General features: G+C 41.0%; 1 pseudogene; it reads right to left on the bottom strand.

Moving 5' to 3' along the window:
- Positions 1-1244: 1244 nt before the first annotated feature.
- On the bottom strand, positions 1245-26316 carry LOC119745030 (annotated as a pseudogene).
- Between the last annotated feature and the right edge of the window lie 523 nt (positions 26317-26839).

Genomic DNA, 26839 nt, shown 5'->3' with positions numbered 1-26839 from the left:
AAAAAAAAGATCTCGTTGACGTTAAATCTTTGTAAGCTACAAATGTGTTGGGTTTTTTTTGCTTGAAATCCATCATTAATTGGAAAGCATGACTTTCGTGGTGAACTTAAGTCATATTCACTGTCAGTAGCGTGTATTGCCAATGTGCGGGGGAACCTGGGTGCCTAATTTTGGGGGGCCAGCTGCAGGGAGAGGGACACTCAATGTGTGTGATTGGTTTCTAACCTATTATTATATGTCCTCTCCAAAATCTGGGGGGCAAGGGGGCCTCAAGCGGGGGGAGGGGATCTCCCTTTATTTACGCCACTAACATCCATTTTTGGGGTAAATACATTTAGTTTTCAATTTTTACAAGTGGGAATAACACACAGTTTTAAATACCGAATTAATTAAATCAAAGAAGGAAGAAATGTGAAGAAAGTAATGCAAAGTGCAGGATGATTATAGATACTTTCCTTAAATCCTCTAAAACAAGTGCATTGAAAGCATAGTAAGTTGCAACGATGTCATCGCAACACACATGAAACATAATTGTATAATATAATATGGTAATGTTAACTTACTTTCCTTCATTTATAGATTTCAATTGGAAAATTAGTCATGATAAGCATGAACATCATTTTCAAATTTATGGTCTCGGGAACAGTTATAATGATGTTGCCATTGAAACTTTTCATTTCAAAAACATTTCTGAACACACTTAGGCCTATACCAGTTAGTCAAAGACATTGGGACACAAAAACATTGCAAAATGGTATTTGAACAAAATAATTGGGTAAATACAGGTATTCTCGCCTATTTTAAAACATTTTTCATTCAGATTCACCAACTCTAACATTCAATTTCGTCCGAGAAAAATTTCACACGCTTTTAACAAAACCAATTTAGTCATTTACCATTCAATTTCAAAGTTTGGTCACTCTTTTTAGTCAACGGGTCGAGAATATTCGTCATTTCAGATGAAATCCGCCTAAGCTGTTGCCGAATGGCAGCATTCAGAGATCAAATTCGTCTTATATAAATCAATTAGACGAATTTGGTTTCTGAATTGTCACGATTCGGCATAGACGAGACGAAATCGAATAAACCGGGTCGAAAACGTGTGCTCATTGTTTGAATTTGTTTGGACTAAATTTGAAATCGTATGACAAAAGACGAAATTAAACATTGAAAGAGCACTAAATCGATGTTGCTGGACAAAATTGAATTTAAGAATCGGTGAATTCGAATGAATGTTTTTTTTTTTTAATAGCCGGGAAAACCTATATTACTCGTGTAATTGAAAAGGTTGACATCATTTTTGAGGGCCTTCCTCAAATGCCTTCGAAGCTTCCTGCCTTGTCTTTCAGAAAGAGCCGTCTAGGATCTAACTTGTATAATGTGTATAGTTCAGCTGGTCGATCCGGTCAGTACGCACTTTGCGGCAGCGGCATATATGATTCTGGACTAATGGGCTCTGATATAAGCAGTCTGTTGATAGAATTGCATAGACGTAATCCACTACATCCATTTTGAATACACGATCACATCCAGAGATATAGCTGTGGCTCTGTCAACCTCTATGATGTCCTTGCAGTGTTTAGTCCTTGACATTGATGACTGACACCTTGTTCTGCCGGGCTAACCTGGTTGACAGGCAGCACCTGCATGCGCCACGCGGACTCAGAAAGCCACAAAAGAACCGCCTGAAGCCGCTCCTAAAATTACGATTCAGCATGCCGTAAATGAGTGGGTTGATGGCACTGCTGGCGAACATCATGTAGACGGAGAAGATGTTGAGAGCGGGGGATACATCCCCGTCCCAAGCACTCTCCAAGAAGTTGATGAAGGTGATTGGTAACCAGCACAAGACGAAGGACGTCAAGACTGTGCCCACCATGACAGTTACACGTACATCATCCTTTGGAGGACGAAAGCTACCAGCGTTGGTTTTACCCCTCCGTGTGGTTTTCGTGTTGCCAGCATGCCCAGGTTTGGCCACAGTGCTGCTAGTTTGCTGCGTCGTCGAACTCTCTCCCTGCTCCGGTGCGGTCGAAATTCCGCTAACCCCGGGAAGTGCAGCTTCCGGTCGCACTGCGGCGGCTGTAGGCCCAGTAGGTGGGCCCGTTTGGAATGACACTGGCACAGCGATAGTGAGGCTTTCATCCATATTTTGAGGAACGCATTCTGGGGCGTTGTTCATCGCTTGCAAGAATCTACTATCGTTATTAATTTCTGCATCCGCGAGTGACCAAGAGCGCCCTCTGTTGGTATTGTGGACTCCCGGCGTCAAGTGATGGCCCATTGATGAGACGGGCTGTGTTGGTGTTACATCCTGATCTTCATCGCTCAAAATGGCTTCGCAAGGAATCTGTGGGACCGTTGGACCAGTAGGGTCACTGCTAACCGCACCGCTAGCCCCCGAGACCACACTGATACTGTCTGCTTGCAATTGTGCCCCACTCTGTCTTGCAACATTCCGTTCAACAGCGGCGTGCAGGTACCTACCGAAACTACTATTGCTGAGGGTCCGAGCGACTGAACCGTCATTCCTTCGGGTGCTGTGACTCCGCATCCTCTTGAACTTTTTCCTTACTAATCGAAAGATGGCGCCATAGGCAATCACCATGACAACGAAGGGGAGGAAGATGCCCAATGTGAATACAAAGACTGTGTAGGTGATCTCTGTGGACCATTTCAAGGTGCAGATGGCTCGCTCTCGGACGAACTCATATTTTGACCAGCCAACGACTGGAGGGAAGGAGAGAAGAGCTGACAGTAACCACACACCTGCACGGTGAAAAAAAAAAAAAAACTAATCACGATAAAATAATGAAAGGCACCGCACTTCAAGATGAATCACTGATTATAATCAACTTCTTGATTGTTTTGTCGAAAACAGAATCTGCTAATCACTCTCTTATTTATTTTACGACAGACTGCGTTGAACGGATTATTCAAACTGTATAGTTCATTTGAGCCCGCTTAATGTTTGTGGTAAACCAACGCAGCGTAATATATTGTGTCTCCCTTTTAGTCGTCTTGTGTTTTATTTTTACATTTAAAGAATCAGTGATCAGTGGTTTAATCACGGTTTAATTCACTTCCTTGCCTTGATTTAATTTACGAAAAGTAATCTATATCAGAGGTTTAATCACGGTTTAATTCACTTCCTTGCCTTAATTTACGAAAAGTAATCTGCGGTATAGGGCCTATATATGGTATATGGACTAGGGCATTTTGCTTTATACATGTATTTCCTGTATATTTACAGTTGCTTAATAACTCTGGTTAAGGAAAACATTGATTTTAATTTGAAGTGGGGTTTAAATTTTTTATTCAGGCTGTCGTGTTTGAGTACAAAATCTAAAGATGAACCCAGTACCAAACACCTTGTGTTGGCTTCAGCCGGAGAATATGACGTATAATAGCAACACAACTCGCCCCATGCACACGAATAAATGCATGAGTATTTATGCATGCATAATACATACAATTGGGGAATGCCGGACGATCTTGGATGAAAAAAGCATCGAACCAGAGGTTTGCTTCAAACATGCCTTTATCATCGAATTAGACAAGTTTTTTTGAATTTTTTTTTTCTTCTCCCAAATTGAAAATTTGACAGCCGGTATCCAACAGTACAAGGTTTTTTTCAAATGGATTACTCGGACTCTTAGTTCGAGTATACAAATGCTCTCATATATGAAAGATATTTAATGTCCAAAAACCCACATAATTCCCATCCTGTACATTTTCTCTCCAGCGTGTACGACAATTATCATGACAAGTCGTCCTGAATGACCACTCTATCTTGCAGACTGTAGAAACAGTGGAGTTCATCTTGTTAGGCTAATGCAGATCAAAACTGGCTCAGGTGATTTCAGTGGCTGAACTATTGACTTTTCAGAGACAAGGTATGGACATATATCAATTTGTGCTGTCAGAGTGGGTAATTCGTAAAATCAATTTGCACGATCAGGATTTAAATATTTTAATGATGCATATTATTAAAAGGTTAATGTAATTAATTATCGTAGCCTGTACACTCAAACCTGCTATGGGGAAATGTTCTTCAAACTATTCACATAATTACATGAATTCGATGTAGATCACTGAAAAAATTGATGCATAAAAATGTGCTCATGACCAGGGTGTCAAAGAACAGCGAATTGACCACAAAGCCTCAGGCCATTTCATTTGGAGGTTTAATTCTGCTTGTCCGATAGGCGCAACCTATTGTCCCTTTTGTAACTACCAACCGACAGATCGACAGATCTACAGATCGACAGATCGACAGACCGACCGACCGACCGACCGACCGACTCTCTCACTGTTACTTTTGCACCGGGCAGTGCTACCGTCATTGAATGGGCTATACATCTTGCCCATTGTGTAGACCAGATACATGAAAAGACCTCAAGAGAATTGTCATTCTGAATCAATTGCCATGATTAAGAGCCCATTTTCCCCCGTCGTTTTCCGGTATTACAATATATAGGGGCCTATTCAACGGATGTTGTTGCTAAACGTTTGAGATTTTTTTTTTAAAGTATTCTGAAACTGTCACCGATTGAATTTGCAGTTCGAATGAAGACAAAATAATCCTCAATCTTTCCATTAGTTGAGCTATATGCAGTTACTATTGACTCAACACAGGAACACTATACCCGTCCTATCTATATCTTATTATGGATCCATTGGCGAAGTATATAAAAACAACGGTTGAGTGACACGGCAAGCATTTAGCAATTATTCTGAAATAAGACTGACTTAGCCTATATCGGGATATGATTTTGACTTACAGAATTTGGTTGTTTCCAAACTAAGCCTACTCGAACAAAGCAAACTCGATTAATATGGTTAAGCCCGTTTAAAAGAAAATGTTTGAAATGTGAATAGACTGTGTTGCAGTATAATGGCTAGCCAGATAATATTTATTTTATGATCGAATAGCTATTATAGGCGAGCAACATGGCATCCTATCATACTCGGTGAAAAACACAATTTAATCAAAGCAATACAAAGTGGCGGGTTTTTTAATTACAGCTTTCAGGAAATATTTTCAGACATGTACACACGGTAATCCGTTGCATCACATGTGTAGACGAATTTCAATTAGCAGCTAAGTCAAGGTGCTCGGTGCAAGGAAATGTTTGGTTAATCCTCCATTACAAAAACAGTATAAATCAAATGAGGTTTTGCCCTTCACCGACGTTTAAAAACTGTATGCTGAGTATACAGTGTTTAAACGTCGGTGAAGGGCAAAACCTAATTTGATTTATATCACCCCGACGCAAAATTCCATCTTATAATAGTTTATGCGGTACCCGCTGCTATGTACATCAGATTCGAACCGGCCAACCGATCCCGTTAGCTTGGTGGTCGAGTGGTAAGACATCTGCACGACCTCCTAGAAAGCAGGAGGTCGTGGGTTCGAGTCCCACCCGAGTGATTTTTTTCCAACTTTCACTTGGGAGGTAACACACTGAGTAACAGTGTTTAAACGTCGGTGAAGGGCAAAACCTAATTTGATTTATATCACCCCGACGCAAAATTCCATCTTATAAAAAAAACCAGTATACCGAGGGCCTCCGTTTCAATTTCTCTGTTGATGCTAATCAGACCTGCCATAGCATAATAAAGAATAATCGTCACCTTTGACTTTTCAAGTTATGTACATCATGTTAATGAAGCGCATTTCATTGGCTTTCCAATGATACCAAATGTATTTCTGTAGCTGAATTTATTCCAAAGATATATCGCTGTAACTTCAACAGTGTCCCGCCAACCAAGTTGGCCAACCTCACTTCGAAAAAAAAACCGGCTTTGAAAACAATAGTAACGCATTGCGCCGCCAATGGCAGTGATAAACGTTCTTCATATTTTCCACTTTTGGGAGTTTTTTCCAAATAAATAAGCATATTGTGAATCTTGGATACCTTGACTACTCAAAAATACAACACAACCAAATCAATTTTGACATAATTTTTTTTTTACTATATCCGACTTAAGGCGTCGATTACTCAAAACAAGGTTTGGGAGACATTCCTCATTTTGCCTCAGTATAGGTCAATATGCCATTTCATTTTTTATATCTTTTGTGTTACTTGTTTTGATCATGCAGGCAAATGCCATTACAACAAGGCTATTCAAGCGTTTGTGATAATCTCTTCATAACCGGATGTATATTTTCATGGTAATAGAGATTACCACAGACGCTTGAATGTTGTAGTAATCGCATTTGCTTGCATGATCAAAACCAGTTAAGTAACACACAAGGTATGAAAATGAAATATGAGAAACGTCTTTACTTTTGCGATTTGTTGTGTCTAAACTGAGGGATTGTTGCCTTACAACAAGTGAGTTTCAACAAGCCGAAAAATATAGAAATGTACAATTGAAGTAATGATTCAGGAAAAATAAGCTTAAAATTGCTCTCCCTTGCTATTAACGAGAAATGGAACGAAAAACGGCCGCCCACATTGAGTCATGGGTTTGCGGAAACATCATGTGGGAATAATTTCCCAACTAAGAGAATGATTCTGAAAAGAACCAGAGGTATAAATGTATGCAAACTATTTGACATCTCTTTTTGGTTAATTTTTATTCAGAAGTACACTTCTTTAAACATTTAAAATTGCCCGTGCTTTTCCGGAAAACTGAGGGTGCTGTTGCTGTGATGTCATTTCAGGAAGACACTGTTCGGTTTAGGGGTACGGTTTCTGTTCAAATGTGATTCCACTCTTTGAAAACATTTGTGACAAAAGGTTGCTTATTGGCTAACTTCCTGTACTCAGGCCCGGATTACCCAATAGGCACAGTAGGAACTACGAAAAAATCGGGGGTCTACGAAAATGTTGAGGGCGTACGAAAATATCACAGTGTGGCCTGGCTTGCTTTATTGCTATACTTAGTACAGCTTAGCATCAACATGATATTGGTGCTGGTACCTAGGGCGGAGTAGGGAATACGGAGCACTGGTGCCTAAGGGCCTTCGGAACAACGTAATCCGGCCCTGCATGTACTGACACAACAACGAAATACCAAAGAAAAAGAAAAAAAATTGCAACAGCAACATACCCACAATTTTGGTAACATTTTGTGCTGAAATAGCTGTGACGTGGAGGTTTCTGCCTGAAATGACATCACACTTTTGTTCATGAATATGGAAATTCGCATTAGCATAAAAAAACAAAAATGCAATATCCTTGAAAGTGGCAAATGAAAAATGAAAAAAGCGTTAACGTTTGACACAAAGGTGCATTTTCGAGGACTGCATTACAAAAAATACATTGCATGAACACTTTAATTCCCGAGGGAAATTTACTATTGAATAACAAAACAGACTGCCGCAGCGGAAATTAAGCCAGTCCTATACAATACCAAATTGTTATAGTTTTCCAGAAAAACTAAGTTAGATCACTTTTTAATTAGTTAAAAAGGAAACTCACATGCGAGCTCAACAGCAAAAGACCGTTCAAATGGTAATCTTTGTGAAGATATGAAGTATTCGGCTTTGGTGTGTTACACATTTCATTTGTAGTATGAGCAAAATAGTCTATATCGCGGCTTTGAACGTTTATGGTGGATTTTTTTCAACCATTTCTAATTCTGGGGTTGATCTTCACAAATATTGTACACTTAGTTTACATTGCTTATTGAAGAGGTACGTCGGGTAGGGAAAACCCTTTTTTAACAGATACTAATTATTAAAAACATCGCATTTCCCTGACATAAATATTTCATGAAAAGTCAACAATTTCTGTCAGATGGAATTTATAACTTCTGACTAGCGCCACTGGAACAAAAACATTGACAAAATGGGGAACCGCCAACATGGGGCTGGATAGCTCAGTTGGTAGAGCACCGGAACGGTAATCCGGATGGTGAAGGTTCAAACCCCGCTCCAGTCAGTTTCTTTGTTCAACTTTGAAATGAAGGATTGAATTTTCTAAGGCTACTGCTGGCATCGTACCCTACCGTTCAATTCTAAGGGGTATGAAATGGCTATACGTTCTGTCCAAAACTTTGTAAAAGAAACGCAAAGCATTGTGGGTAACTCATCGCCATGATTAATGCACAAACCGACCTCGTTCCCAGGGTCGAGGGTGTGCACGCTCTGATTTAACAAATTCTATCCACTGAAAGTATCACTATAGTGCCTTAATTGGACATGGGAGATACGACCGAACGGGTATGCGCAACCACTCGCTCAATGTCAGACTACCTGTGCTGGTTAGCGGATTAAAAGCATTTATGCATCGTCGAGTTCAGAAACGCCTAACAAAGGTATCATAAGAAACACGACAATGCCTCCTTACGTCACTACTCAGAAGCTATATCTGGCCACTGGCGTAACTTTCGGTCTGTTGTGCCGTCACAGTTTCAAAGAAAATGAGGTTTGTCTCCTAAACAGTTAATTTAGAACATGAGTCGGAAACGACCGTCCAGCTCAAGGTAAAATACGACTGTTAACAAGCATGATGGGATTATAGGCGCATCTTTCTGTAAAAGCAATTGGGTATAGAGAAAAGGAATTACACGACTAACGATTAATGATTGAGCCCTTCCTGAAAACTTCGCTAATTAGCGTGTAGTTGACGTCACGAGACTGTGTTAAATGAACTTGATGTGGGTGGCTGGCCAGGGAGCGACGTAAGTGTTTCAGTATCAGCATTGCCACTAGTCTGAGGATCATCCGTTGTTCGGGAGCCCTCTCCGTAATAATAGGTCTATGTGAGCATGCACGTGCTATGCGACCCTGCACGCGCCAGCCAATCGACTTTAGAAACTGTGACGTCATTTCGATCAGCAATGTGGACTAAGCTATTGATTGGTCAATTTAGCTGCCATGTTTTGTTATACAACAACGGGTTGGGTTACCGATGGTCCGATAAAAGGAGCCGGCTGAATGGTCAAAATCTGCAGGTCAAGACGCAGTCTTGTTTTGCATATCACCGAATCTGCTCGCATTTCATAGACCCCTAGCTGTGCAAAGGGATATTCCATAGACTACATTACCACGGCCATCTCACGACAAATTGATCCCTTCTATTTCGTCGTCATTTATCAAGGGGTCTTCGGTATAAGCAAATCACTATGCCTCCTTTATAATACTGAAGATTATTGCCCGGAATAGGCAAATAGGCCTCTATATTGCCCTCCTTAATGTCAGACCAAATACTTTACATAATACTTATGATACAAAATGTAAAAGATTCCACGTGACACGTACAGGAGCCTTGTGCAGATCAAATCAAGTGCCGATCAAGATAAATCAATGAAGGTTTCAGTTTTAAAATCGGAACATTTTACACAACGTAATGATTAATCATGTCAACGTCCATATAACGAATTGTATCAGTGTCCATAATAAACCTTTAAACTTATAGTCTGGAAACACAATGGCTCTGGCGTTGTAATGTTAATTTCAGGATTACATTTGAGCAGTTTCCTGTTTCATAGACATCTTACATTAGCGCCCTAGTTGTTCGTCTGTGATACGCATGAGTAGACGCTTTGTACTTTCCTTGTCTAAATATTGATTGTCCCAATGACCTTATCAAGTCTACAATCTTCGTTAGACAAGACACGATCCACCCGACCTTTCCTTGAAATTCAGATTGATGCGGGCCCACCCCTAGCCCTCAAGTCAAGGTTTCCTGGAAAAGTACGGCGTTATTATCATTTGCCTTGCACATAGGAGAAGCCAGGGAGGGTTCGGTCACGTATTGGATACTCCCATAGAGAGAACGGGGAGTCAAATAGAAAGGAACTGTCATTACAAGGTTGGATGAAATACGACTCATCTTCACGCCGAGGTGAGATTTCCTTTCATAATGCGGTGTGACCCGAGATGAATCAGCCACCATTAATTCCGTACTGAGACGCGGAATTCTTTAAACCAGTGACGGTATCCCCGACGGCAATTTGCCATTTTTTTGTGCCAGCACCTCACAAACGTTACTATAGAAGTATATACCCTCCCCTGCTTTTTCCATTTCAACCAACGGAAACAATGGGGTCACTTTTTTCAGGAAAAAAACACGTTTTGCTGCTTGAAACTTTTCCAAATTTTTCAAATGTCATTGAACATCACAATTCCTTCATTGACAGTGGTATTTCTCCTATCACAAGATTCGAATAAAGACTATTTTGTTTGGACTATTTGCTTTTCGTGCAGTTTGTTCGTTTACCATAATAACACCACTCAAACTTCAAAGGAAAATGTTGAAAGCCTAACCTGCCGAAGTTTCAGATCAGTGAATATCAGTGAATGTTCCGACTGCACATATTCCTATCCCTAACCCTAACCCTAACCATAATTCTAACCCTAACCCTATAACCAGGAGTAGCACAATCTTACGTGCGGGTTGTCGGAACATAGGGGTGTCGGAACATAATAGAGCAGTCACCGTTGCGAAGTCAAACCTTTCCCAAAAGTGATATTGGAAAGTATAGGGAATATACGATGTTCTTGTCCTTTATTTGAAAATATATTTGCGTCCTAACCCGAGAAAATCAAGTAGAGCTTAATATAATTTTTCTCAATACAGTTTAAACGGAGAGGAATTTTAATTTGATTATAACCCGGCATAAATACATTTATAAAATCGTACAATTTGCGTAAACAACCCTGCCTGTCACGAAGTTTGAAGATCACACGTTCAATTGTATGCGGCCAGCCAATAGGGGTCGACTTTAGAAATTGAGACGTAATTTCGGGAACTTAAAGTTGTTCTAAGCTGTTGATTGGTCAATTGGTTACCATGGGGTTTTTTTGTAATACAACAACGGGTTACTGAAGACCCGATAAAAGGCGACCGCTGAATGGTCAGAATCTGGAGGTCAAGATGCAGTCTTGTTTTGCATAATCATAATAAGGAATAACCCACACCTTTGACTTTTCTAACTACATACATCATGTTAAAGCGCATATCATTGGCTTTCCAATGATACCAAATTTATTTCGGTAGCTTTATTTATTCCAAAGATATGCAACAGAAACTTCAACAGTGTCCTGTCGAACTTCGCCGACTTCATTTCGAGAAAAACTGCTTTGAAACAAAAAATACGCGTTGCGCCTCCAGCGGCATTGAAAAAAAGTTCTTCAGTTTTCCACTTTTGGAGGTATTTTTTTATAACAAACAAATTATAGTGTGAATCTTGGATACCTTAGCTACTCAAAATACCCAAAAAAGAATATCGATTTTGACACGATTTTTCAGGGATAGCCTACCTGACTTCAGGCGTCGATTGCTCAAAACAAGATTTTGGGGGACATTCCTCATTTTGCCACAGTAGGTCACATATTGCAAGGGCCATTCCATAGACTATCCTGTGACGTGGCTCATGAGAAAGCTACACGACAGAACGCATCCAGGTCATGTAAACAGACTGACTCCCAGTACGCGTAATGACGAATGCATATGGATCTAGGTGTTGGCTATAATTGAGTCAAGTGTACCTTTCCGTAATGGTTGAACCGTATTTTACTGCATTTTGTTTCAAAGACTGATTCTCACAGCGTGTCGGAGCACGTCAAGCGTGATGTAGGCCTACTTGGACGTGTGCGTATGTTATAAAACATTGCATAATGATGTGAGGCAAAGCGTGCATCTGACCACTTTGAAATATAACTGTAGTTCATTTTGCATTATGATTTGACCGTAATTGCGATTCAATATTAGTTATGATAAAGATTTGACCTTGGAATTGCATGTATTTGAGCTTGGAATGGCATGTACTAACCTGTGAACGGGGTAACGTAAGCATGCAAAGGAAATTATATGCCGTCAGGAATTTGGATATCTTTATCAAAAAACTCTGATTGAAATCGCAATTACCTTCTATACGCCTTATCCATCGTTTGGTCAATATTGTCCTGTCGACCTTTGACACATCAAACCATTGGCATCATTGCAGTGGAGGTCTGTGTCATGTATATTGACCTTAAGTTACACACGTGACTGTCCCATTCAGGGTATCCAAATAATGAAAGTCCTTGCCACAATTACGACCGAAGTTTGGAAGCATGATTCATCCTTTAAAAAAAACAATTTGGTTTATAATTTTCAAAGCTTTACGCCTACTGCCCGTAATTTAACTTAAGGGTAAAGAGGTAAAATCAAAGACAAGTTTGCTTACTTTCTTACTCGCTGCAATCGTCTTGTGATCTTCCTTGCTAACTCCATTTTACAGAAGTTTCTTTATTTGGTGCATAGTTTAAAAAGATCCTGCATTGTTCATTCTTTCAAAGATATTTCATGAAATGTCCACATGAGTCACCACAGAATCCTTTCTATTGGTTTCAGTTCTTCAGCATAATTGTAAATGAGGCTAAGATTACTTATTGATGACATCGCCGCTTTTTCTGTATCCCGAAGCAAACACGAAGATTTGACGTGTATATTTCCCCGGCGTTTTTCCCTCGGGATCTGTGTCTCGCAGCGCCCGATGTAGCGTTACATAATTATGTATCCTGCATGTGACAAACACATCGTGATTTGCAATAATAACACGTTGCAGACTATACAGTCCATTAATTGTATTCCAAGAGTTAGGTTCTTTTTCGCTGGAATCAGTATGTCGGTTCCGCGAATACAGAATTGCCAAAGATTTATGCATTGTCTGTTACAATTGGTTATAAATTACAAATGCTAAAACATGTTTAGCGTCCTTCCTTTTTGGAAAAAAAGGAAGCAGGAGGCACTTTTTTCCCTCCAAAATGGCCGCCCGACCGGGCAATTTTTTGAGATGGCAGCCAGTATTTTTTTTAATGGCCGTCATTGGACTCAGGAAATGACATACCAGCTTTATATGGTCTAGATGCAACAGACAAAGAGGCCAAAATTATGTCACTGTTTAAAATGTATCATTTTTTTTTTGGTTTTTTAAAAAAGGAGGCGGCCTCCAAAAAGGAAGCGGACGGGAATGCTAAACATGTTTTTTTTTATTTTTTATTTGGCCTAGCTGAATCAAACAAGGATAGGAAGGGTGTATGGTTGTTTCTTAGCTTATTTCAATTTTTTGAATGCCTTTTATATCGACGTCCGTTGCAGGCGTGTTTTTGTTCTTTTCCTGGGTGCGCATTCAATTTTTGGGGGTATTATTATTCACTTCGTAAGGAATAGGTATTTCAGATTAACACCCTTTTTTCCTGATGCTGAGACAACGGATTTTGCTAAGTATATTCGCTATTTACTGCAGGAATCAATTCTAAAGTCAACCCTTCATGAATTGGAAGTTTGCTGCAGTCAATATTGGGTTTTTTAATACCATTGTTGAGTCAGTTTACATGACAATCAGTAAACTGGCAAACTGTATACCCCAAAAGCTTTCAATGGGCCATATGTTGGCTTCGAAATGTGTAGGACGACAACAGCGAACCCCCAGCCGTTTCATGTCTTCTCCAGCCTATGGGCTCCGTGCGCGAACTAAGGGGGCGCCCTTTTACCTAACAACGACGTCCCATGGGCGGGATATAGCTGGTTGACGCGCGCGCACCATTCATTGTGTGTGACGCACATAATGTTCACGACCATTATGTCCGTTTGGTCGATTACGTCCGACAACAGATTTTGACGAGTGACGGCCGATTATGTCCGACCTTTTATGTCCGACAGCCGATTATGTCCGACCCATTGTGTCCGACAGCCGATTATGTCCGACCCATTATGTCCGACAGCGATTATGTCCGACCCATTATGTCCGACTGCCGATTATGTCCGACCCATCGTGTCCGACGGCCGATTATGTCCGACCCATTATGTCCGACGTACGATTATGTCCGACCCATTGTGTCCGACTGCCGATTATGTCCGACCCATTGTGTCCGACGGCCGATTATGTCCGACCCATTGTGTCCGACGGCCGATTATGTCCGACCCATTGTGTCCGATGGCCGATTATGTCGGACCCATTATGTCCGACTGCCGATTATGTCCGACCCATTATGTCCGACTGCCGATTATGTCCGACCCATTGTGTCCGACGAACGAATATGTCCGACCCATTGTGTCCGACGGCCGATTATGTCCGACCCATTATGTCCGACAGCGATTATGTCCGACCCATTATATCCGACTGCCGATTATGTCCGACCCATTGTGTCCGACGGCCGATTATGTCCGACCCATTATGTCCGACGTAGGATTATGTCCGACCCATTGTGTCCGACTGCCGATTATGTCCGACCCATTGTGTCCGACGAACGATTATGTCTTACCCATTGTGTCCGACGGCCGATTATGTCCGACCCATTGTGTCCGACGGCCGATTATGTCCGACCCATTATGTCCGACTGCCGATTATGTCCGACCCATTGTGTCCGACGGCCGATTATGTCCGACCCATTGTGTCCGACGGCCGATTATGTCCGACCCATTGTGTCCGACGGCCGATTATGTCCGACCCATTATGTCCGACTGCCGATTATGTCCGACCCATTATGTCCGACTGCCGATTATGTCCGACCCATTGTGTCCGACTGCCGATTATGTCCGACCCATTGTGTCCGACTGCCGATCGAGGATTTTGCTTAATTTGCATGTAAGTCTACAATGCTAATAATGTTGAAGACAATTCTTATCTTTACCCCGTAATGTGACAAAAAGGCCGTATTTTAAAAGAAGCACTTACTCGTAAATGTAAGATTGGACGTGAACAGAATTGGATACCAGGAATCCGATTTTCTCTGACCCAATTTTGTCCGGTAAACTCTGAAAGTTTGTTGTCATAATATTTTGGCGTCCTTTGAAATCTGATTTATTTCATCCTCTATTTTGGGCTCCAATTACTCTCACAAGTGACTTTTTAATGTCCTTATTAATGTTTGGCACTCTATGAAGGAATCTCGTCATAGAGTGCAATTGCCACACTGAGTGCACTTGCAACACTTATCGGAGTCAGGACCCTGTTAATGTTGAATGAGGGCGCCCTATCCCCAGGGCGTGCCGAGGACTGCATTGACCAGAGCAGTGGCGTAGCAAGGGGGGGGGGGAGGCGACAGCCATGAAACCTTGTCGCCCCCCCCCAGTCGCCCCCCACTGAGATTTTGAGTTTCTAAAAAAATTATCATTGACCTACATGACGCCCCCCCCCCCCCCCATGAAATGTTCCAGAAATATTGATAACAATTAGGGCTATGATGCTGTTGATGACGATGAAGTAAACAAAGAATCTCGCCAACTACAGCAAGTATTAAAAGACTTAAATAAATGTTAACTACATAATAAGTTTTAACTACATAACAAGAACTACATAATAATCATGTAAATAACAAGAGTTTGAAGTATTAATATGAAACTTAAAAACGTGAAAACACTTTAATATAAAAATGGGTACAGTGATGGAATTGTTCATTTGATGATAAAAAAGGGGGATTTGGCGCACAGTCAGCGTATGTTTTGAGAAAGATATTTGGCTATATGGCCATTGCAGATTTGTCCTTAGGACAAAATAGGTATAATAACAAGCAATTGCAGCCATTTTGAAAAGTTAGAAATTACTTTTCTACCTACAGTTCTTTTCAAAATAACAAATCTGCGATGGTCCCATATATCCGCAGTTACAATCCAAAGATAATTGAATAATGTCAGTACACAACCGAATTAATCCGGCGTAATCGACCATCTAAATACAATATAGGTCGAACGTATCCCGTCGTCGGACACAATGGGTCGGACATAATCGGCCGTCGGACATAATGGCTCGGGCATAATCGGCCGTCGGACAATGGGTCGGACATTATGAGTCGGACAAAATCGGCCGTCGAACACAATGGGTCGGACATAATCGGCAGTCGGACATAATGGGTCGGACATAATCGGCCGTCGGACACAATGGGTCGGACATAATCGGCCGTCGGACATAATGGGTCGGACATAATCGGCAGTCGGACATAATGGGTCGGACATAATCGGCCGTCGAACACAATGGGTCGGACATAATCGGCAGTCGGACATAATGGGTCGGACATAATCGGCCGTCGGACACAATGGGTCGGACATAATCGGCCGTCGGACATAATGGGTCGGACATAATCGGCAGTCGGACATAATGGGTCGGACATAATCGGCCGTCGAACACAATGGGTCGGACATAATCGGCCGTCGGACACAATGGGTCGGACATAATTGGCCGTCGGACACAATGGGTCGGACATAATCGGCCGTCGGACACAATGGGTCGGACATAATCGGCCGTCGGACATAATGGGTCGGACATAATCGGCTGTCGGACTCCATGGGTCGGACATAATCGGCCGTCGGACATAATGGGTCGGACATAATCGGCCATTGCTCGTCAAAATCTGTTGTCGGACGTAATCGACCAAACGGACGTAATGGTCGTGAACACACGTACACCAGGGGATTTGTAGAATGTACACGCAGTGGCCGCGTAATTCGCGGCAAAATATTGCAGTCAGGCAAGATGGCGTCGGTCGGTCACCCCCAACTGTATTTATTTTGCCGGTGAGGGAGTACTTTTGAACGGAGCGGATACGCTACAAATTCAGGTGTTAATCTGTAATGGAGCTAGATACAAGATATAAAAATCAATCAAAGGATTTTTCTTTTTTATCCGGAAATCCGTCGTGAATCAATTATGAAACTGTTGCATTGATGCCGTGATAAGAGCCAGGGAGAAAAGAAAGCACAATAGCGACCCAAGATTAGGAAGTATCCATAGTAACACTTACGCACGGATCAAACGATGACCACTGAACAGGAAGCGACTACTATCCCGGCCTTTTAGATTTCGGCTTCTTTGATATACCATGATATTTACATTAATGTTAAACATTTATCATGCATTCACGGTGAGTGTAATAACCGAGGGGCAGGTGAAAGTTGAGTGGAAATAAAACCGTGGACTTCAAATAATGGTCACTGATTAGTCGACGATTGCTCATGCTTCAAATGTATACCGATTAATGTTTATACTTTAACCTTAAGCGTGCTCATCTGTGCTCCAGTGGTTTTAAAATAATCTCTCCATGCTCCGTTTTGAATAAATTATATTTGGGAATCAAAAGAAGAAAAAAAGCACTACTGATTTCAAACAATCCATTGTGTACTATTGTAGCTGTGATTGGAACACCATGAGCCTATACGTACGCTCCTATTTCAAAATTTGAAAGTTGATTAACCTTCTTCTTGTCCTGTGACTTTTTTCTTTTTCATTAGCCTATTGGAGATATGGCGAACGCAATAGGAGGCGAGGGCGCTATTGACTCTATTGACTATTGACTCTACCCAAATCAAACAGCGCCATCCAATTGTATCTGCCACATATCTCAAATTGGAAATTGTAAAGCCTGATGTATAGTTCGGGGAAAGAGGTTTGCAGTCGAGTCCATCACTATTCCTCACAGGTCCTCACATTCAAGTCCTCACAAGTAATCCAGTTCCAACTCAAGCCACAAGATATTTGAGTGAACTGTGGCAAAGGCATTCCTTTGTTTGATTTCATCCCCTGTTAATTGTGACTGGACTTGTGACTGGGCTCGACAACAACACTGAAAGGCTTAGTACTTCAATTTCCTTTCTTTTCTTTTTTAATGAGGGTGAAAACCCAAAAATGCATCGTCAAAACTTGCAATGAAATTTTGGTTCACAAACTTAAACTTCTGTCATCCATGTTAAATACGTTTTATCTTGATTGGGCAACTTACTTAAGCCCACTTGATTAAAACAAGTTTACAAAATAACCAGTAAGTTGTTTTCTCTTTAGAGGAACTTCTCGCAATGCTCCCCAAAGTAGATTATTTTTAATTAGCAGTGCACATAAATTGTTTCGGTTCTTTCCGGATCAGCTGATTCCGTCATGCATGTTTGTTATTCGTCTTTTTGAACAAAGGGTACCGTGAATACGATCAGTCACATTTATTAAAGCCATCCCTATCTCGGTGCTTTAGTTGGAGTATTTGAAGCCTGAGTAGGCGAATAAATCACTATTAATTGCGAAAGACATGCCAACGTCCACGCAATTAAACAGTCCATTTCGACATTGGGCATTGAAGTGTACTCTTTACTACTAGACATTGGTACTTAAACAGTTTGAATCAGGCTCGCATTATAACAAAACAGTCAGAATATTACTGAACCCGAATAATATTCTCAATTTATGAAAACTCTCATCTTGGGAATATCTCTAAAGATGCTTAGGCAACTCATGCAATATGGCTATACATTTCAAAAGGGAGTTTCTGTGGCAGCAGTTGGCGACATGAAACGGGTGCATACCTATGTTCCCCAATACCTATGTTTTCCCCAACCCTAACCCCACCCCTAACCATCTAACCCTAACCCTAAATAACCCTAACCCTAAGGATTGTGGGGAACATAGGTATTGGGGAACATTGGTATTGGGGACATCGGGTAGACCCCACATGTAACTATATTGCAGCAAAACGGTGTGTCAAAGATTGGACAAGACTCTGCCAATGTCATGGGACGCTTTAATAATGTGAGAACATCAGACAGTGGATTTTGGCCAGGATTGTGCACTGGGATAATCATTATATACATTTTGGCTGAGCTGCATCCTATATGTGCAACATTAGCTTATATAGTCAGTGAGCTTTTTAGAACTGGGTGTTTTCAGTTGCCAAGGCGCGATTTTTTTCTCTCTTCCTGGCCTCACAAGCGTGTTATATACAGGGTGAGTAAACAAATTGTCCCTTTGGATAAGTTTTAAAAACGGGAAAGGTTACCAGTTTTCTCTTCAGCCAATATTTGGTTTGGGTATTGACCTCAGTCAGTAAAGGTTTACTGATATTCAGCCATGCATGCGAAGAATACAGGTCATTCTTTGTGACTATACCAAAAAGCACTAACAATTTCTTATATTTGTAGGGGTGTATTTAACGTCATTTAATAGCGCAAACAAGAACCTGAACAAGGGGCGCCATCTCCAGATCTTATACCCCTTTGATGCTTTTTTTCTTTGGGGTACCAGTACCTCAATGACCGGATGTACCGCATTGCGCCAAACACCCTGTAGGGACTTCGCCAACAAATTACTGTTGAAATCCATGCCCTCAGAAGACGGATGGTCCGCAGAGCTATTGCAGACATGAGGACATGGGCACAACTATGCATTGTTCTGAATGGCAGACAGGGGGAAGGTCGATCAACAGGAGAGTGACAATGTGAACCTTATCAGTAATTCAGTTTTAAGTTCAGTAAATGTAATTCCAACTAATTGATGTCCTGTTCTGTAATTCCATTTATTTCCTTCATTGTCCTGAGGCCCATTGTTGCCATTGTGTTCATAGCTAAAGGCATATTCTGAACTTTGTTAATACTCCCGTGCTTAAAGTAACTTGATATCCGCGTAAACGATTGAACGGAAGTTGAGGTCAACAATTTTAATTTTATACCAGTCATCATTTCTCAATATTTACAATATGTTGTATATTGTAAAGCCTTCTTTTCTTTCCAAATATCCATTTAGCCCTTGATAGGATGGGCCCAGTCAGGACACAAAATAAATGCAAAAAATAGGACGTTACACACGTTGTAGATCATATAGAGGGTGACCAAATGTGATATGTTCTTGTAAAATCTCGCAATTTTTTTTTTCTCAATTCAATTCGGTTTTTGAGGTCACCTTGCCCCCTCTGCACTGACCGGTCAATAACCGGACTATAAGTCACAGTGAGTGAAAGAGTGGAACAGTTACTCAGGTAATACCAGTGGCGTATCCAGCGGGGGCAGCGGGCAACTTGCCCTCCCCCGGCGGCATTTTGGTGTTTTAAGACGGTTCAATCGTCGATATATAGTTAAGTCTAGTTTTGCCCCCCTCCCCGGCATAAAAAAAAACTGGATACGTCATGGTACAAAGACTATATAGGGCCAGCAAAAGCCTTGTTAGACAACAAACATATTTTAATTTAATTTACATGTGCAAGTGATATGTGTTTTTTTTCTTGTACAAAGAGACATCGTCTTTTCATCACATGCGTATATATACTAGTGGTTTTGAGAAGACAACCCTCATGTCTGTACATCTCCTGTAGCGTAGTGGTTCTATTCGTCTGATTGATTGTATACCTGCTACTTGAGTACTGTGCACCATTAGCTGCTAGCGACGTGGAAGGCGTTGGAGGAGCATTCACGAAAGTAAAAGGCCATTGGTAAATTGAGCGTCATACGTGTAGCAAACACTCTCGGGACCATAAGGAATTGGTTTGTAGACATGATCGGACAGGTTAACACCCAGAACGCATGCACGGACTGCCCTGATGCAGAATAGATGATTGAACTTGCGGATTTATGTATATGCTAATGATGTACTATAGTTGCCATAATGTGTTCTTCTCGTGAAATACACCTTATAGCTCCCGTGCGGAGATTCAAAACCTCAAAAGGCTCATAAAAACCTCTTATACTATATATATATTAAATAAGATTTGTGCACATAAAAATTATGGGCATAAAAAAGACAAGAAGGCGGAAGTAAAATATCCACAAGCGCGTACCCACGTCTAAAATGGCAATTGCGGCCAAAAAAAATGATTTTCACATTCCAAGGAATCATTTTCCGTGTCATTTTGACCCGAAAACCTCTCAAAAGTGTCATTTGACTCAGAAAAGTGTCATATTTGATCCTGAAAAGTATCAATCCAAGTACGTAGCACCCAGTTTCCGGGTCAAAATGTTACCAGGGACTTTGTAAAGTGTATACCCAGGATGTTTAAGAGTGTGCTATGTGGCTTTCGATGAGTTTCTGGAGAGCCGACTACTGATCCATACATGCATGGTTTTCCTACAGAAATCATGCTCCATTTTAAAATCATACGTAATTGCAAGAAAGTAACATGCCTCCTGTCTTTTTTGTTCTTTGTTTGGATAACAACTTGAACAAGTAAGAGTTGACTGTCAAATTAGCGTAAACGGCATCCTTCCTGCCAAACAAATTTACTTTCATTGAGCAATGTTGCTATAACAACATCGAATCTTGTCCGGAGAATTTGTAGCTCCATCCCCCATATCCGACCCTGTACCTACGTCACGTTCACACCTCCAGACTTGTGCTCCTCCTCCGATATAATTCGTTTATCTTGCAATGCACCATGAACTTTCATAATCAGTCAATTCTGCGCAGGAACGACCTTCAAATACTTTTGCTAATTAGTTCTTTAAAAAAACAACGGACGGACCACGTTTTAGTCAGATTTTTTTAATTGACAAATACTCAACTTGGTAAACCCTGATAAGGTTTACGTGTTTTGAGAACTGAAAAGAACTGAAAATCAGTTAAAATAACAGCATTCCTTTCGAAGAGTTTTTTTTACTATATTGTGTACGGTGAATGGGAACTATAAATAGTGGGGGGGGGGGGGAAATGATCGGTTATGTGTGTGTTTTCTGCAGCGACTGTTCGGTTGGTTCTCAAGAACTCTAGAATATAGTCAGTTGGATATTTTCACTATGTTGTTATAAGAGTATAGCAAAACCAAATTTCAAAATAAAACAATTATATCGGTTTTGACTGCGGACTTCAGTCGATCACGTCATTAGCGTAAGATGGAATATTGGCTGGCCAGTGAGTGAGAGGACAGTAAACACGCCGATTCGACCGGGAAGGCTAATGAATTCTCCGGGCTCAATTGGCGTCAGTGTACATGTACATCGACGACAGACTTGACCTTCCCGAACATCGTTCCTGCAATGTCCAATCAATGACATCAATCGTGATCATCTTCAAACATGGAGTGTATTTTGGAGAGATTTACTGAATCGGCTTCCCACTGAATATTCACCTGCTAGACCTTTCTGAGACAATAGTACAGGCGGGATAACCAACATACTATTACAGCCTGCAGCTGTCTCATATGTCACACAGCGATAGTCTCAAATGGTGGGTAATTCACGATAACTTATCCAATTTCGAGAGAAACTGCAGAAACGCTTCATGGTGGTCATTTATGATAAGGCACTAACAACAATATCACATCTCTTTATGCCTGCGTAGATTGTGAGCACCCCTTGGGAGTTCAAATGCATTCATTCATATTAATAGGTATCGCACCATACGGGAACGCGGTGCATGCACTGCGCCCATGGTTTTAAATTGAGTGGCTATGGCGAATACGCAAAAAGGCCATACCGACCTCTGAACAAAATGATGACAGGGCTAAGTGAAATTGACATTGAAAGCAGACAAATGGGTCATTTTTCGTAAGAAATGTTGGTTAACGGGATCTGCACTGTTTTACAGAACATTTTGACAAGAATTGAAATAATTAAAGTAAATAAAGAAAATTGGAAGCATTGGGCATTGCCCAACGTGATTATTTTACATGGAAAATTTCTCGATAGGAATATAACCTATGATAGTGCCGGGGGTTAATCTTGGTATGATTTCAAAGACTGACTTCAATAATTTTGGCCACTCACAAAATTAACGAAGCATACAGAACAGGGCTGTATCGCGAGTTGAATCGTTAATTCATCAACTTACAGTAACAAAGTGGAATGTTTAATTACGAGCATAATACAGAATTTAAATGTACTCGAAGTTCATTCCAAGGGCAATCTTCAAGTGCACAAGCTTCGCTTTTTGTTTGTCACCTCCATTATGTCATTAATTTATAACAGTTATTTCTACTATAACTATTAAATCGGTATAATCGATTAGGCCTATATACTTAGTACATGTAGCCAATTCCAGTTTGTACATTTATTTTAGATGGTACGGACATGTTTATCCTTGTATGCTAATCTCAGTTCCGGTAACCAATTGGTAATACTGACAATGCTGTCTGAAAGATATACTTCCCAATATGAGCATATACATACTCATTTGTGAATATGAACATGTATGGCCATACGATCAAGTATTATGAACTCTTTTGATTTGTTTCAACATCGGTGTACATTTTGAATGCATAAGACCTACGCAATATAAGGATACAAATTTAGACGTGATTATATCAAAGGATGTCACTCAATCAAGCAACATACTTAACTAATATGTTATTGTTGTTGGTGGTGGTGCTCAAGTACAAAGAAAATTCGTCAGTTCAGGGATACCTTCAGTTGACAAGCTTTCTACCCACACACTGCGATCAGCACTATAACTCTGAATATGATTGCCCTATCTTTTTTTGTTTTATTCTCGCCAAAAGTTCACATTTCACGTAGTACGTCTGTAATGGCCGGGCGTGTCGCTGCATTTTCCTGTCGAATTATTCTAAGTCCACATTCAATTAAAACGTGACGAAGTCGGGTCGATCTGTCAAGTAACACATGATGCACGAGTCTAAATGGCTCAACTGGTCGGATTTGACGGGCCTAGTACCGGCCGACTGGACGTGTTGTCCGCTTCATCCGTCTCATTCAATGCACCAAAAATCAGCGCAAACAAAGCCCTCTCCATCCCGGCAATTTGGAGATTGATTCGAGGTTGCGTCGGTAAACTAAAATCATTCAAAGGAAGTGACACCCCATGTGTGCGCTAAGGTGTCACTTGTCAATGACGTGACTTGCAAAGCGGAAATGAAAGTCATTCGAGACGACCAACAACTTGTGATCAGTGCCCGACATGAATCCAGAGAGCAGGTCTGAGGACCGATTCATGGTCCAGCCTCCCATTGGGTGAATGACGAATCCATACCTTCCCTGAGTCGTCTTCATATAACCACCAAACCTATATAGTTTTTTAGAAGATGGGTCTATTGGAAAGTGTGAAAAGAGGAAGGGGGCGGAAAAAACGACAACTCCCTCATTTATACCATCACGATAAATAACAGTAATTATACAACATGGCATCCCAAAAAGACTTGGCCAAAGAAATTACTGCATATACTATGCAATAATTTTATGAACAATTTTATGTGAGTGATATTCGAGGCAGATACGCCAAAGATGCTTTTCATCACTGTTATTACGCTTAAAATACTCTGATTTTTTTTCGAAAAAAATACACGTATTGGGCCTATCCTTTCTCTTTTATTACCAATACGAGGATATTCACATATCTCTAGATTCATTCCCTTAAGTGAAAATGAATCTGAAAAGAATTGGTTTTATAACTTATAATTGTCAAAAGTTATTTTATGCTTTGGCAAAACTGAAACACTTGTAGGCCTATATTCACCGTCATGTCGTTGAATATAGCATGCTCATCTCTTACAAATACAGTCCTTTACTTCTAAAACACGAGTACCCGTCTCTTCGGTCATACCGCCTTATTATCAACCTGTTTACAGGTTTCAGACATACGTGTATAAGGTTTTCGTCAAATATACAGAAATACTCGGGGGATCACGATCACGATTCTAGCTTTGTAGTACTTTTATGATTAAAACCTATGTTTATGATTTGGTGCTCGTGAACATTTGACAGACTGAAATGAATCTATATTCCGGACTTTCCACCTGTACTATATCGCAGACTTTCTCATTTATAACATTGTTAATCATCAATCCCGGATAGAAACTGATTTATTATTCACACAGAGTCATTCAACGACTCATTAAGAATGCCTGTAACGAGAATCAACCTTATTTGGGAAAGGAGGCAATATCGACGGACGAGAAAATGAGAATGTAAGATTAGGAAATAGATGACTTCTTTTGTTTGATAAGAAAGCAGAAGTGAGGTTGCTATGTGATTAAGAAATCCCGGTATCTGAGGCCAGACAGCGATGTTAGATTGCGGTTTGCCATCTCCATAGAGTGGAGATGCGGAGATTAAAAAACTGAGTCTCCGCATGTACAGGTCTGCTCTCAAGGGAGATAGTATAAGATGATTGCGGAGATTAATTGTAAGCATGGTGGCGCTGTAATAAATATTGGCTCATTAAATCCGTGTAGAAAAATATATAACAATCAGGTAATGCTGGGATGTTGCATCTCACAATGCATTGCCGTAAAACCGTTTCCATATGCGGAGTTCACTGAAGATTCTTGCATGTGTACCCTGGCGCGCCTCGACTGACACGAGTCGTTGCAGGCAATGCTTCTGTGTATAGTCTGCTGAGTAAGCTCAGTACTGGTATTAACTTAGTGGTGAATTAGGGTCCGCCGAAACTGGTTACCATGGAATTCTTGCCCCTAGGTAGCGCAATGCACTACATAGCTGAATATAGTTTTTTTCCAAATGAAAACTTAATTTACAGTAAAAAAAACGTGGCCTACGATACTACCATTCACCAATCGCCTGTCTATTAGTATATTTTTCGAAGCACGGCCTAGGCCTTTAGGCCTACCATGTTAAACTCTCCAGACATTTGAAATAAGTGATATTTCGACACGTAACTAAAATCCCTTGTTACACAATTTAGCAACAACAAAAAAGGTTAACGACCCACAAATTATGTTCAGACACTGCAATACAGCATCTAAATGTGTAAATAACCGATTTAAAGTCTGAGTTTGCGAGGTCTGATAAATTGTTAGAGAGTAGAGACAAACTTTGCAAAATACTTCGACGTAACCGAAAATGTTTTGGTTCGCGTATGCTGGACTATTTCTGTCTAATCGATTATGGCGAAACTGTGTACCGCGCTGATGAGGGACCAGGCGTTTACGTGGAATGATCCTAAAACTTTACAGTGTCAGCTAGAGAGTTTGAAACTATAGATGTTAATTTGACTTTCTGTGCGCAGAAATAATAAACTTATGTTAGAAAATAATTCACTCACTCATCGCGCAAAAACCTTGAGCAATCCCGACGTTCTGCGACATGTTTACCACGAAAACCATCTCAACATGCGGCTGAAGATATGCCTTCACCGATGGCCTATACTTTATCGGTAGGTCATAATATAGAGGATCGGTATATTACACCTATAGGCAGCTGTATACTGTTGATGTCAATAAAATGTACATTTCAAAATAATTATGTTAGTAAGCTTACCACCAATAAGTATCTTGATGGAAGACCGATTAAACCAGGAGGCAAACTGGCCGGTTGATCTTCTGACCATCTGGTACCGATTGACGGAAATCAGGGCTAGGGTTAACACCGACGCCAGTCCGTACACCGAGGTTGTGAAACCGTTGAATTGACAGGCAGCGTTTCCGTACTTCCAACTGCTCGAGTCCCCAGATAGGACCAACAACACCAGTGGGCCGTTGGCTATCACCGTAAACAACCCACACACGGCAAGGTTCAAGACAAGTGTGTTGGGAACCGAGCGGAGTTTTTGATCGGTCAGGATTATCCAACAAATGCTGGTGTTACCTAAGAAGGCAAGTGCGAGAATGATCGCCATTACAACGACATGGACAGGCCACCATATGTCAGGGTCGTCCATCTGCGGTGACGCAGTTGACAAGTTATTTGCAGTCGTATTGGGGGATATCATTAGTTCCATTGTGACGTAAAGTAGCTCCACATTAAGCTGTTAACTTCCTTTGAGAGTTCATTTGCCAAAGATGGTAGTCTCAACAAATTGAACTAAAACCACGCTTGACAGAGTTGAAAATCACTAAAAGAACGTGGCACGAACGACGTCTAGATTTTTCCCCATAACTTTGATTTGCTCCAGTATTAAAGACACGTCCGAGTCATTTTTGCCCATTCCATTTCAATGCCACTCAAGAGAACTCGATGTACCGTCAGATTTGATTAGAATTTTAGATAGCGTGGTTGTGGCGTTTCATCACGAGGACTTCATGCTATACCCAGAGATGAGTTCGGGAGAATGGGTAAAATTTCACGGATATCATGTATTGCCATCAGCACCGCACTGAACACAAATCTTGCGACCGACGCCTGAGGTTTGTCCACGGGAACACCTGCATGAAATCTCGAGTCGTCCCGCAAGTTTTTTATATCTGCTTTCTATCTTGGATTATCCATGGTTTGTAAGAGGAACTCAGTTGACCCTACACTGC

Source organism: Patiria miniata, unplaced genomic scaffold (assembly GCF_015706575.1).
Source record: "Patiria miniata isolate m_02_andy unplaced genomic scaffold, ASM1570657v1 HiC_scaffold_7, whole genome shotgun sequence".
Lineage (NCBI taxonomy): Eukaryota > Metazoa > Echinodermata > Asteroidea > Valvatida > Asterinidae > Patiria > Patiria miniata.
Note: the sequence above shows the minus strand (reverse complement) of the source record. Positions and strands in the feature narration are given on the sequence as shown.